We start from the raw sequence: 14,801 nt of genomic DNA, 5'->3' as shown, positions 1-14,801 counted from the left end.
CCTGGAGCTGCGATGATTGACCTCCAATCACCACCACAACCACCTTCCTTTGTGCCAGGTATGACTGCAACCCGCGGACAGTTTCCCCCCATTCCTATTGACTTCAGTTTTGTTAGGGCTCCTTGATGCCACACTTGATCAACTGCTGCCTTGATGTCAAGGGCAGTCAACCTCACCTCACCTCACCTCTGGCATTCAGTTTTTTTGACCATGTTTGACCCAAGGCTGTATTGGTTTTGGATTTAGATTTATTGTCACGCACTGTACCGAGGTACAGTAAAAAGTATTGTTCTGCATACAGTCCAGGCAAATCGTTCCATACATGAAAAATATAAGACATACGATAAATACACAATGTAAATACATATACATAGACAACGGGTGAAGTATATATAGTGTAGTGCTGCTCATTGGAGAAGATGCAGGGAGAGATCAGTTCAGTCCATAAGACGGTCATTAATCTGGTAACAGCGGGGAAGAGGCTGCTTTTGAATCTGTTAATGTGTGTTCTCAGACTTTTTATCTCCTTGCCGATGGAAGAGGTTGGAAGAGAGAATAACCGGGTGGGAGGGGGCTTTGATTATGCTGCCTGCTTTCCCAAGGCAGCGGGACATATAGACAGAGTCAATGGATGGGAGGCAGGTTCGTGTGATGGACTGGGCTGTGTTCATGTCTCTCTGTAGTTTAATGTAGTCAGGAGCTGAGTGATCCTGCTGGAATCCAAACTAAGCAGGTTTGAGTAAGTGCCGCTTGTTAGCACCGTTGATGACTCCTTCCATCACGTTGCTGATAATGGATAGTAGACTGATAGGGTGGTAACTGGTTGGGTTGGATTTGTCTTGTTTCTTGTCTACAAGTCACACCTGGGTAATTTTCCACATTTCCAGGTAGATGCCAGCACTGTGGCTGTGCTGGAACAGCTTGTCTATGGGTGCGGCAAGTTCTGGTGTACAAGTCTTCAGTACTATTGCTGGATCAGAAAATGCCTCCTGGAAAGGCTATATGGTGGAAGCAGTCTAATGTTGGTGATAAATTGAAACAGTGAAAGGGAGAGAACTGAACGGTGTGTTCTAGACACTCTGAATACATGTGTTGTTCAAGAAGGCAAATATGTGCTGGGTAGGTGTCTAAAATGCAACTTTTTATTTATTCCTCATTTTAGCAGTTTTAATGTGGTTAAAGATATCATGAATATTATTTCTTGACACAATACATGTTGCTCATTGTTTCAATCGAGTGCTTTGAGATTGAGTATCCATTTTCAAATATATCTTCCAGGTTAGATGCACAAACTCAGTGTAACATCTTGAAAATAATCATTTAGACACCCATTCAGTTAACAGAGTGTACTTATTTCACTCTAGATTATCTAAACTTGTGTACACATATCTACACATGCATAATGGAAACTTGTCAGTTGTGTGCATGTTTCCTGAGCCTTCCCCAGCTTTGAAGACGCTTTTCTAGATGCTTTTCAGCTCTGCACTTGGGGTATTTGACAAACTGACACTGTTTTGAATTGAGTGTCTGAATTCAGCTTGTCAAATACACTCAGTGTAGAAACTGTGATCGGTTGAGTCATGGATGAGCAGCGACTGTGAATTTGTCTTTCATTCCTTGATATCTGAAATAAAAGTAGACCAACACTGTAGCATAGAATTCCAATTGCTCAACTTTCGTGGAAAATTAATGCAAATTAAATTCAAAGATGAGATGATCCCCATTGCATAGCATTTCAACATTTTCAACTTTTCTTTAATTACTTATATAAGTTCTGGAATTGTTTTAATCCTTTGGTTTTAACAGAGATGTGAAACTATATTTGAATAGTTTAGTTATGAGAAAAAAATGAGTGACATTTGTACATTGGCTGAAAGTAGTCTCGGGGCAGCAATTGTGCTAATGTGTACACATTAAGGCTGGAGAAAGCTATCTGTATAATCGGTGAGGGAGCAAAAAAGTGCTGCGTAATTATCCTGAGGCCAAATGTGTCATCATCTGTGAGGAAAAATAACTGGATGCATGGTAAAAACACACAGTGGGATTACAGAATCACAGAATTGTTATGGTGCAGAAGGATCGTGTCTGCTCCGGCTCTCTGAATAAACAGTACAGCTAAAACCATTCTCCCGCCTTTTCCCCATAATCCTGCACGTTCTTCTTTTTCACATAACAGTCTAGTTCCCCTTTGAGTGCTTCAGCTGAAACTGCCTCCTCTACACCCTCAGGCAAGGCATTATTCCGAACCCCACCCAGTCACTAGACAAAAATAATTCTCCTTCATATCTCTTTCTTGCCTCTTTCACTAATTATTTTAAATATATATAGAAAGAAAAATTGAGTAATTTTACTGTCAGATTGTTGCACAGTATGGGCAGCACGGTGGCGCAGTGGTTAGCATTGCTGCATCACGGCGCTGAGGTCCCAGGTTCGATCCCGGCTCTGGGTCACTGTCCGTGTGGAGTTTGCACATTCTCCCCGTGTTTGCGTGGGTTCCGCCCCCACACCCCAAAGATGTGCAGGGTAGGTAGATTGGCCACGCTAAAATGCCCCTTAATTGGAAAAATGAATTGGGCACACTAAATTTATTTAAAAAAAATAAAAAAGATTGTTGCACAGTAAACAGAAAGTTACTCCATATAAGGCTGCATGGTGTTTAAGATCTGTAGGCAATTACCAATATGAATATTTGCAAGTTATATTTTGGAAGCATTGTGGCCCGTATTGACCAGGAGATTGTATTCAGATTAAAAACACATGTGCTCTCCCTATGGTATAGCTCCACAGACAATAGCAGCTCTTCATGGTACTCACCCAAGGGCAAAATGATCCATGTTGCAGCCTTAATAGTCAGAGCTGGCAGGCTATTTATCTGTGGAAAGCTTAATCCAGAATTTAATGCCTATAAATGTATTCATTGTCAGCAGGGATCATTGAATTGTGATTAGGAGTGGGTACCTGGCTAATATTTTCCATTCTTAGCCCAGGGCGACTGGGGTCAGCAAAACCAAACCAACTGCTGCCCCAGTTGTGAGCAGCCAACTCTGCATAGATGAGTAATTAAATCTGGACCTTACTTTCAGGGTGTAGTACTGTAGTGGGTGGTGCCTTTGCTAATTGGACCATTATGTGAGCATAAATGTCTTTCCCTTCAAACTAGTCACAACACTATTATGGAAGTCAGATTTCTCTTCTGCCTTTTCAACAAACGTAGACCAGTAGGGAAGGAACCATCAAATTCTCTGCAGCTATTGCGATCACTTATTAAGCGAATCCATGGCACAGATTAGAATAATTTATAAGAAATAGTCACAATTTCGATGTAATGTGGTAGCCACTATAGATGCAAAAAACACAATTCATGTATTTTGTGTCATGCTATAAGAGGGAAAAAATAGTTTTTTTTGCTTACTTAAGCTTCGTTAGACATAGCACATACTGTACAAAAATGTGCTGTTGTAAGTACTTTTCACCCTTCCTATTTATATTGATTCAAATAGTACATCCTGGGTAATTGTAACTCTGGGCTAACTTTTACTTTCTTGTCATATTCTTCCCCTTGCCTTAATTTTGTAGAGGATTCAACCAAATTCCACAAAGGGACATAATTAATTTTATATTTCATGACCAATTTGAACCAAGTCTGCTATGTAATTAATGTACATTCTGCCATATTTAAGTTTATAAAATGCCTCTTTTCAAATATTGGCTTAGGGCCAGAGCACATTGTTGGAGTAGAGTTATTGAAACTTTATTCTGTATTTAGCCTTTATTGTACCTAATCTGGTAAACTCTAATGCAGGCTCCAGCACAGATATCCCTCAAGGAAAAGAATATTAAATTAATGAAAGGGTATTAAAAACAAACATGAATAAGAAAACGTTTAAAATAATTATTTCATTCATAGATTTTCACCAATAATTAAAACACATTATTTTTGACAATAACTATTAATCTCATACCTCCATGGCTGTAGCCAACAGTCAAACTTATCAGAAGGGTAGCGATTGCCTCAGCCCTGGTGTCCAATGTGTGGATGATGAAGACAAGCCAACCACCATCTGGTAATGAGGAAAATGTTTCTCAGCTTCTTTGATGTAATTGGCTGTCTGAAATACAGGAGGCTGTCATATCGAACCCATAAATCCCCAGCAGGAAACTCAAAATGAGGAAGATAACTCTGAGGTTTTTCTTGCAGGAAATATCTGCGTGAGAAGTGACAAGACGACAAGGTCTGTTGTGAAACCAGAGGCAGAAAATGTTTAACGTTAAACTTGTACCAATTCACAGAGGGATCTCAAACTGTCAGTCCAACCTGTTTTACATCTTCACTGGGGACATCACCACCTGCAAGTTTCCCTCCCAGACACATACAAACTTGAGTACAACTATATCACCATTTCTCCACCGTCACCAGGGCAACGTCCTGGAACTCCCCACCTAACAACACGTGGGTGTAGCTTCACCATGTATACTGCAGCAGTTCAAGAAGAAGGCTCACTGCTACCTTCTCAAGGGAAACTAGGGATGGACAATAATTGCAATGTTCGCATCCCATTAATTCATAAAAAGCAAAACAAAATGTAATACTATAACGCCTTTTGCATTAGGAGACTTACTATAGATTAAACTTGCGAGGGGCAGCACAGTGGTGCAGTGGTTAGCACTCCTGCTTCATGGCACCGAGATCCCAGGTTCGATCCCGACTCTGGGTCACTGTCCGTGTGGAGTTTGCATATTCTCCCCATTTTTGTGCGGGTTTCGTCCCCACAACCCAAAAATGTGCAGGCTAGGTGGATTGGCCATGCTAAATTGCCCCTTAATTGAAAAAAATGAATTGGCACTCTAAATTTATTTTAAAAAAAGAAAAAAAAAAGATTAAACTTGCTATCATTTTTTTAAAGTCGTCCGGACAAGTGGCAAAAGCTTGATCAAAGAGGGAGATTTTATTTAGAAGTGGAGAGGTTTTTGGAAGGAAATTACAGAGGTTGGGGCCCAGATGACTGACAGTATGGTTGTCAGGTTGTCAATGGTGGAATGAAGGAAGTTGGGGGAAAGAAACAATTTATATTCATGAAGTTTAATGTAGTAAAATGACCCAAGGCACTTCACAGGAGCATTATCAATGATATTCGGCACTGAAAGAGATATTAGAGCAGATGACCAACAATTTTATCAAAGTAGTGGAGGACTGGGGGTGGGGGGGGGGGGGGGGGGGAGGAGGAGGAGGTGTTGAGGAACATTTTAAAGGAGGGTATAAAGGAACAGGAAAGCTCAGGGACATAATTCCAGATTTTAGGGGCTTGACAGATGAAGGCCTGACCACCAATAGTGTGGGGATTAAAATTGGGGTTATGCAAGAAACCAGAATTTGAGGAGCAGAGATATGTTGCAAGAGCTGCAAGAGATTACAAAGAGAATTGAGTCCATTTGAAACCTAATATGAGACCAATATAGAACAGTGAGAACAAGGGTGATAGATAAAGACTGTGTTTATTTGTACCACAAAACTAGGGGGACACTTCTTGCACATATGAGAGATGCTACAAAGTGAAATTGGTGTCTTATAACTCATTTCATCATCTGTAATTCAACAACATGAATTAAGTTTTGAGATGCAAATGGTAATTTGTTATTAGGGAGCAAATGTTAGGATTCCCTACTGTTTGCCAGTCATCAATGTTTGTCATCATTATTAAAATTCTCATCAGAAATACATTGGGGTAGTGCTTTTTAATAGAACCTCTTGCAGATACTATCAAAAAGGCATTGAGGGTGTGATTTAACTATCACGTTGTGCCCGGCAGACATCTGGGTGCGCCGGCTAAATAGCGGGAAAGGCCAAACTCAACATAATAATAAACTTTATTAGTGTCATAAGTAGGCTTATATTAACACTGTTACTGTGAAAATGCCTTAGCCACCACACTATGGTGCCTGTTCGGGTACACTGAAGGAGAATTCAGAATGTCTAATTCACATAACAAGCGCGTCTTTTGGGATTTGTGGGAGGAAACCGGAGCACCTGGAGGAAACCCACGCAGACATGGGGAGAACATGCAGACTCCACACAGACAGTGACCCAAACTGGGAATCGAATCTGGGCCCCTGGCGCTGTGAGGCAACAGTGCTAACCACTATGCTACCGTGCTGCCCATTCGCAGTGGGCGCAAATCAGTTTGCTCTCTAACCAGCCTGCTCCCGATGGCGAGTTCCAAATATGGTCAGCCCAAATATGGCGAACATGTCATCAAACCTCATTTGCATTCATTTCCATCTCACTGACGAGATTGAAGTTCAATGCATGGCCTCCGGGAATTAACCGTCCCCCCAGCGAGGGCAGGGAAGTGGGAGGGGGGAGGGGGTTCGGGCTTGGTTGGGGGTGAAGCATTCCAGGCCGGGATAGGCCTTCAAGCTATCTTTAAATATTGTGGGTATGCATAGCAGGGGTAACTACAGCTTCTGCCTGTCTGTCCAACCAAACTCTTCCAGGACAGAACCTTGCTTTTGGTTCTATGCTGAAGGCCACTTTAACTCTCTTTGACTATAGCTTCACAGCTGAAGACTATTGCTATTGCTAATGAGGAATTGGCCTTGTTATTTCTGAGAGCAGTTCACAGCTGCAGGTTGTGCTCCTGCTGGTGGCTGCAAAGGCCTGGAGGCTGCTGTTGCTGGTCCTTCCTTTTCTGTAGCCGGAAAGAAGGACAATTTTTTCTTGGATACCTGGGTCCTGGAACATTGGGCCCAGTGAGACATATGGGTCTTGAAGCCAATCCAGTTTGAGGCAAGAAGACGCTGTGGGACCTGTGCGCGACATTCATAATAATAATAATCTTTATTTGTGTCGCAAGTAGGCTTACCGGAGAAGGCAGCAGCAGCATTGATGTAGGGTGGAGGTGGCACCCCATGACCAGGTAGCTGCAGCACATCTTGAAGAACCAGCTGCCCATCAGTCCAAGGAGGAACCCAGAGGGGGATGCCAGTGATGGTCCAAGATGCACTGGCGTCATTGGTCTTTTGAGACCAAGTGAGGCCTGTGCCACATCCTCATGGACTTTGCTTCCCATGGAGGAGGAGGATAAGCACTCCCGGTGGCCAAGAAGATCACCGCAGTCCTGAACTTCTATGCAATCGGTTAACTCCAGCGCTCGAGCGGGGCCCTGTGCGGCATTTCCCAAACTACTGCCCACAAGTGCATCTGTGAGGTCATGGATGCCCTGTATGCCCAGGCAGCTGACTTTATCAACTTTGAGCTGGACCGGCGCTAAGGGAGAATTCAGAATGTCCATATTACCTAACAGCATGTCTTTCGGGACTTGTGGGAGGAAACTGGAGCACCCGGAGGAAACCCATGCGGGCACGGGGAGAACATGCAGACGCCACACAGACAGTGACCCAAGCTGGGAATTGAACCTGGGACCCTGGACTTAACTATATCAAGATATGTAGTAAATACAACTGGTTAACTATCATCCTACCCCTGACTCCCACTTTAATTGCCCCACCCTCTACCTACACGCACAAGACAGACAAACACAAAGGGGGCAGGAGGTAAAGGGGTGAAAGATAATAATGATGGAAGTCGAAAGATAAGTCTTTGCTTCAGTTGGTGGTCTTCTAGCACACTTTCTTCACAGCAAGCTTGCTGATTAAAGTCTCTGGTTTACAGCCAGTAAATGATCTTCTTTGTGGATTAATTCATTCAGGGTCACAGTAGTTTAGAAAATGCAGTACTTACAAGCAACAGGCCTTCTGGTAAGACATCCTATTGCTGTTCAATGAGTCAAAGTGTACTAACAGGTTTGAGAATTGCAGCAATTGCTTTACTCTGTTGAAACCTTCCTCCTGGGGAGCCTTCCAAGTCCACCAATGGTGTTTTATTTAACAGAATATGGAAGGGAACCAATTCTGCCAATAAGTTTGGTAAAAAAACGTCCATAGTACTTTACCATCCCCAAAAACGATTTGAGTTCAGTTATGTCTTTCGGAGCAGGTGCCTCCTTTATCACCTTGACCTGTCTTCCATTGGGTGTAATCCTTGTGCATCACAAGATACCCCAGGTAGGTCACCTCAGTGCACTTCTCTTTCTTGAGGCGAACCCCAGCCTCCTGAAATCCCTTTAACACCTCCACTAGGTTTGCTAGGGGCAGCATTGTGGCACAGTGGTTAGCACGCTGCCTCACGGCGCCGAGGTCCCAGGTTCAATCCCGGCTCTGGGTCACTGTCCGTGTGGAGTTTGCACATTCTCCCCTTGTCTGTTTGGGTTTTGATGCTCGGCGTCCGTCAATCCAGTTAAAGGGTGTGCTACAAGCTACAGTAGCCCCTAGAGCAGACTCTCCATTGTCCTTTGGAATATTGCACATTCTGAAGACAGGCCAAAATGCAAACCCGTGTACTGGGACAGGCCGCTGTGTATGTTTATCGTGACGTAACCCCGGGACGTGTCATCTAATTTGAGTTGCTGGTACGTTTGACTGATATCCAGCTTTGAGTAAGATTGACCTCCTGCCAGCTCTAGATACAGGTCTTCAATTCTCGGGATTGGATATTTATCCAGTTTAGTGGCATGATTAACTGTTAGCTTATGATTCCTACAAATGCGGATGGTCTTGTTTGGTTCAATACAGAGACTACAGGTGGCGTTCAATCCGAGAACTGAACTGGCTGAATAATGACTAGTTCTTCCAACCCGTTTAACTCAATATCCACTTTCTCTCATAAGGCACTGGACTTGTCCTAAAGAATCAGGGAAACACCTATGGATCCACATTAATCTTACCATGTAACCTTTTGATTTTGCCTAATTCATCACAGAGAATGCTCTCATATTTTCTTATTGGTTCCCACACATGAAAATTCTTGGCCCAGTTCAACTTGGTTTCTTTAAGCCAGTTGCATCCGAGAAGGCTTGGTCCTTCACCCATCTCTATTATCACTGGGAGCTGGGTAGACTGTTGTCCATAGCTTACAGGTACCATTGTGGTGTCTTTTATTTTTATTGCTTCTCCCGTATAAGTCTTCAACTTGGTGGAAATGCTTTTCAAGTTCAATGATAGTATTCCTTCTCTCGTTTTTTAAAATTTAGAGTACACAATTAATTTTTTCCAAATAAGGGGCATTTTAGCGTGGGCAATCCAACTACCCTGCACATCTTTGGATTGTGGGTCAAAACCCAAACAGACAAGGGGAGAATGTGCAAACTCCACACGGACAGTGACCCAGAGCCGGGATTGAACCTGGGACCTCGGCGCCGTGAGGCAGCGTGCTAACCACTGTGCCACAATGCTGCCCCTAGTGTATTCCCTCTCTTAGGTATTGAAATGGATGCTCGCCCATCACAATGGCTGATGCCCCTGTATCCACTTCCATCTTAAGAGGCTTCCCATTTACCCAGAGCTAAACAGTAATAGGGTCCATCTTGTCTGTTTTTAGATTAAACAGAGTGAATAGCAGAATCACGGGCGCTTGGCTCTCCCACATTGTATACTTGTAACATCTTAGTTCATCGATTACTCAGCAATCTCAACTTAGCTCTGCACTACTTCATCATCTGTCCTCTTTTGTGACAATAAAAACACTCAACCACCTTAAACTGACATGATATGGGAGTATGGTTACCTCCACATCGGTAACCTTCCACTTTAAGCAATACTGAATGATTGCTTACCTTTTTGCTTTGTTGGAGGCTGCAATTGTTTCTTGCTTTGCGGCTGCTTCAGTGGTTTTGACACCACAATTGGCAGCAGGTTCCTGCCCTAACTGGTGGATAGCGTCATTTTGTGCGCTCTGCAGCTCTTGTGAACCTTTTTCAGCGATTTCCATGGTCAGCGCTATCTACGTTGCTTGTTTAAAATTTATGTCGACCTCTGCAAGCAATTTGCATTGAATAGCGTTGTCGTTCTCGCTACAGACTAACCTATCCCATAGCATGTCGTTTAGGGTGGTTACAAAATGGCAATACTCCGATAATTGTTTCAGTTTAGCAATGTAGGTAGTGCTTGATTCGCCTGCGGCTCTCACCCTCATATTTAATTTGAACCTCTGGAGTATGACTGATGGTTGAGGTTACAATTGAGCCTTTGGTAAATTCACAAGCTCATTAAATAATTTAGAATTGGGCACGCTTGGGTCTGTAAGGCTGTGAATAATGCTATAGGTCTGAATTCCACAAACTCAGAATTGTTTTGCATTTTGCCCCTTCCCTATTTCGTTTGCTTGGAAATAATACCCAGGGCACTGAATGGATTGTGTCCAGTCCTCTGTGGAGGAGTCAAATGGGCGACACAGTAGCACTGTAGTTAGCACTGTTGCTTCACAGTGCAAGGGACCAGGGTTCAATTCCCGGCTTGGGTCACTGTGCAGAGTCTGCACGTTCTTCCTGTGTCTGCATGGATTTCCTCTGGATGCTCCGGTTTCCTCCCACAAGTCCTGAAAGATGTGCTTGTTAGGTGAATTGGACATTCTGGATTTTCACTGTAACTTTATTGCAGTGTTAATGTAAGGGTACTTGTGACAATAATAAAAATTATTATTATGTGTACCTGGACAGGTTCCATAGTGTGGTGACTAGGGGATTTTTACAGTAATTTCATTGCAGTGTTAATGTAAGCCTACTTGTGACACTAATAAAGATTATTGTTATTATTCACCCAAAGAGAGACCGTCTGGTGAGTACTTTTTAAAAAAAGACTGCGATTAAAACAGGATACGCACAGGTGTCAGGCCAGAGACAGTGTCAAGATAATTTATCCATGTCGCCAGATGGAAAGATACACTTTCACAGAGTTCAGAAATGAACCCAAAAGGTATTCATTAATAAGAATTGTACAGCAGCCTCATGGCTGTAGTAGCTCGCAAACTGTCTCCTTGCCTAGGAGTCTTCCTCACTATGGGATGATTCCACACTCTGAGTCCTGATTGGTTACCCAAACCACATGACCCTTACTCTGCTGTGTTTCCCTTAAAGGGACAATCATCAGTTACTTTGCAGCCTGTTCTTGCTGAATGGAACTAATTTCTTCATGTCTCTAATTTCTTTACTTGCCTAATCCTTTCCCACCTGTATCCATGTTTAATTCAATACCCTATTCCAAAGTCCTCTGCTCTTTAGGTTTCCAGTTTCCTGGCCCATCCTGTCTCCTATTCACCATGGATTTCCAATCTCTGTATATCTCTCTCCTCCACCAGTAAGGCTTTAGGACTTTTTGTTTCTTTTTTTATGGGGCTCAACCAGTCAGCGACCAAGACCAACTCCTCTGCCCAGCTGAACGTGTTCTTAGACTGAACAGGTTCACCGCCGACTCCACTCAGTTTCTCAAAATAAAAGGTGTTGATAAGAGAATCCATATGTATCAGAGCTATGGGGCGCGATTCTCCGATGCTGCGCGGCATACATGAATACAGTGGCATACATGTTCAGCACTATCTCCTGCTCCTGTAGGTGGTTGGACCCCTCCAACTGCACCTGCAGGCGCTGGATGGTTGCTGACACCCCCTTATGTAGTCCCTGGCTCTGTGACTACATCTCCACTATAGATGGGACTGCCTTTTCCAGAAGCCTGAAACCCATCTGGATGGCAGCTAGTCCCTGGGGTTGGGCCGCCCTCTTGACCGCCCGTCCCCTCTGGGGTTCCTATCTTCACCTGCTGCACCACTGCATGTCTATGGTGCCCACCAGATAGTGCCCCAGAAGTCTCTTCGCTAACATGCCCAACCGAGGTGAGTGTCTCTGGGACGGGGGAGGGTGTTGAGGATAGCTGTGACGGGACGTGAGTGTCGTCCCTGGACTGGTTCTCCGAGGTGTCTCGGACTGTGGGTCAAGGGCTCCCTTCGCTGTTTCTATCCTCCTTCTCACTGCTCTCCACCTGGAGTTCTGGTTGGGCTCGGGGGTGGGGTAGGGAGCCCGCCTCATTGGAAAGAGATCCTACCAGACACAAGACATGGCGAATGATGGAACCGCAGATCCGGTGGCCCACCCCTCCAGTCTTTTCCTTCTCCTAGTGGTTGTGGGCCGCCTTCTCCTGGGGCAGGCGGGGGAGACAGAAAATGCATAGTGTTAGATCGTTGGACACATACACCACAGGGGGTGGGTAGCTGATGGCCTTCATGACCAGGGCACCCGGCCATGGTGGCTGGTATTGGTTCTGGCATGTAGTATAGGGTGGGGGTCCGATAGCCCTCTGGGTGGGGGTGTGGGGAGAGTGGGGTTACGGAGGTGTGGGTCGGGGTTCAGTGCCGGGGCGCAGTGCTGCCTACTCACCCTGGCTGTCCTGAGTAGGTTGTGTAGTTTTTTACGGCACTGCTGGCTGCTTCTAGTGGTGTTGTCCATGGCCTCTCCCATCTGCGCCCAGGCCCGGTGCACGGCAGCGGTTGGCAACCTCCTTCCCACCCCGGGTGCAGGGCATCCAGCTTCTCACCCCGCCATGCAGGGTGACCTGCTTCTCACCCCGCCATGCAGGGTGACCTCCTTCCCACCCCGGGGTGCAGGGCATCCAGCTTCTCACCCCGCCATGCAGGGTGACCTGCTTCCCACCCCGGGGTGCAGGGTGACCTGCTTCTCACCCCGGGGTGCAGGGTGACCTGCTTCCCACCCCGGGGTGCAGGGTGACCTGCTTCTCACTCCGGGGTGCAGGGTGACCTGCTTCCCACCCCGCCATGCAGGGTGACCTGCTTCCCACCCCGGGGTGCAGGGTGACCTCCTTCCCACCCCGTGGTGCAGGGTGACCTGCTTCCCACCCCGCCATGCAGGGTGACCTGCTTCCCACCCCGGGGTGCAGGGTGACCTGCTTCCCAGCCCGGGGTGCAGGGTGACCTGCTTCCCACCCCGCCATGCAGGGTGACCTGCTTCCCACCCCGCCATGCAGGGTGACCTGCTTCCCACCCCAGCGTGCAGGGTGACCTGCTTCCCACCCCGGGGTGCAGGGTGACCTGCTTCCCAGCCCGGGGTGCAGGGTGACCTGCTTCCCACCCCACCATGCAGGGTGACCTGCTTCTCACTCCAGGGTGCAGGGTGACCTGCTTCCCACCCCGGGGTGCAGGGTGACCTGCTTCTCACTCCGGGGTGCAGGGTGACCTGCTTCCCACCCCGGGGTGCAGGGTGACCTTCTTCCCACCCCGCCATGCAGGGTGACCTGCTTCTCACTCCAGGGTGCAGGGTGACCTGCTTCCCACCCCGGGGTGCAGGGTGACCTGCTTCCCACCCCGCCATGCAGGGTGACCTGCTTCTCACTCCAGGGTGCAGGGTGACCTGCTTCCCACCCCGGGGTGCAGGGTGACCTGCTTCCCACCCCGGGGTGCAGGGTGAACTGCTTCCCACCCCGGGGTGCAGGGTGACCTGCTTCTCACTCCAGGGTGCAGGGTGACCTGCTTCTCACTCCGGGGTGCAGGGTGACCTGCTTCCCACCCCGGGGTGCAGGGTGACCTTCTTCCCACCCCGCCATGCAGGGTGACCTGCTTCTCACTCCAGGGTGCAGGGTGACCTGCTTCCCACCCCGGGGTGCAGGGTGACCTGCTTCCCACCCCGCCATGCAGGGTGACCTGCTTCTCACTCCAGGGTGCAGGGTGACCTGCTTCCCACCCCGGGGTGCAGGGTGACCTGCTTCCCACCCCGGGGTGCAGGGTGAACTGCTTCCCACCCCGGGGTGCAGGGTGACCTGCTTCCCACCCCGGGGTGCAGGGTGACCTGCTTCCCACCCCGGGGTGCAGGGTGACCTGCTTCCCACCCCGGGGCGCAGGGTGACCTGCTTCCCACCCCGGGGTGCAGGGTGACCTGCTTCTCACTCCAGGGTGCAGGGTGACCTGCTTCCCACCCCGGGGTGCAGGGTGACCTGCTTCTCACTCCGGGGTGCAGGGTGACCTGCTTCCCACCCCGGGGTGCAGGGTGACCCGCCTCTTCTCCACTGCGTCCAACAGTGTCTCCCGTTTAGCATTGGTGAAATGGGTGGCGCACTCCTTGCTGCCATTTTGTTGGCTGGGATGGTATATGTGGGAACAAAGTGCTTATATGTGGCTGCAGCTTGTCAGCCCCTCGAGTGTCAATCCCAACTCTGGCGAATCAGACAGTGGGAAGGAGGTTGCCAACTGCTGCCATGCACCGGGCCTGGGCGCAGGTGGGAGAGGCCATGGGCAACACCACCAGAACCAGCCAGCAGTGCCGTAAAAAACTACACAACCTACTCAGGACAGCCAGGGTGAGTAGGCAGCACTGCACCCCTGGCACTAAACCTCAACCCACACTCCCGTAACCCCACTCTCCCCACATCCCCACCCAGAAGGCTACTGGACCCCCACCCGACACTATACTTCATTGGAATTGATCGTTTTCCACATGGCGCCTGTTATGGGCGAGGATTTAGAGAACCCCAAAGTGTATCATGGAGTTCACCTGACCCACAACTTTTAATAGATTGTGGTATGGGGATCACATATAATCATCTTGAAAAGAACAAGTTGATTAGCGATACTCAACACGGTTTTGTGAAGGGTAGGTCATGTCTCACAAACCTTATTGAGTTTTTTGAGAAGGTGACCAAACAGGTGGATCAGGGTAAAGCTGTTGATGTGGTGTATATGGATTTCAGTAAGGCGTTTGATAAGGTTCCCCACGGTAGGCTATTGCAGAAAATAAGGAAGTATGGAATTGAAGGTGATTTAGCGGTTTGGATCAGTAATTGGCTAGCTGAAAGAAGACAGAGGGTGGTGGTTGATGGCAAATGTTCATCCTGGAGTTCAGTTACTAGTGGTGTACCGCAAGGATCTGTTTTGGGGCCACTGCTGTTTGTCATTTTTATAAATGACCTGG

At 47.2% G+C, this 14,801-nt stretch overlaps 1 long non-coding RNA gene across 1 annotated transcript; it reads right to left on the bottom strand.

Annotated features, from left to right (window-relative positions):
• Window positions 1–230: 230 nt before the first annotated feature.
• On the bottom strand, window positions 231–4,158 carry LOC119952289. The gene is made up of 2 exons (XR_005457818.1): window positions 3,963–4,158; window positions 231–1,624 (listed from the first exon to the last, which is right to left on the bottom strand). It is a non-coding gene; the product is annotated as an uncharacterized LOC119952289 (long non-coding RNA).
• Between the last annotated feature and the right edge of the window lie 10,643 nt (window positions 4,159–14,801).

This window comes from Scyliorhinus canicula, chromosome 17 (genome assembly GCF_902713615.1).
Source record: "Scyliorhinus canicula chromosome 17, sScyCan1.1, whole genome shotgun sequence".
Classification (NCBI taxonomy): domain Eukaryota; kingdom Metazoa; phylum Chordata; class Chondrichthyes; order Carcharhiniformes; family Scyliorhinidae; genus Scyliorhinus; species Scyliorhinus canicula.
Note: the sequence above shows the minus strand (reverse complement) of the source record. Positions and strands in the feature narration are given on the sequence as shown.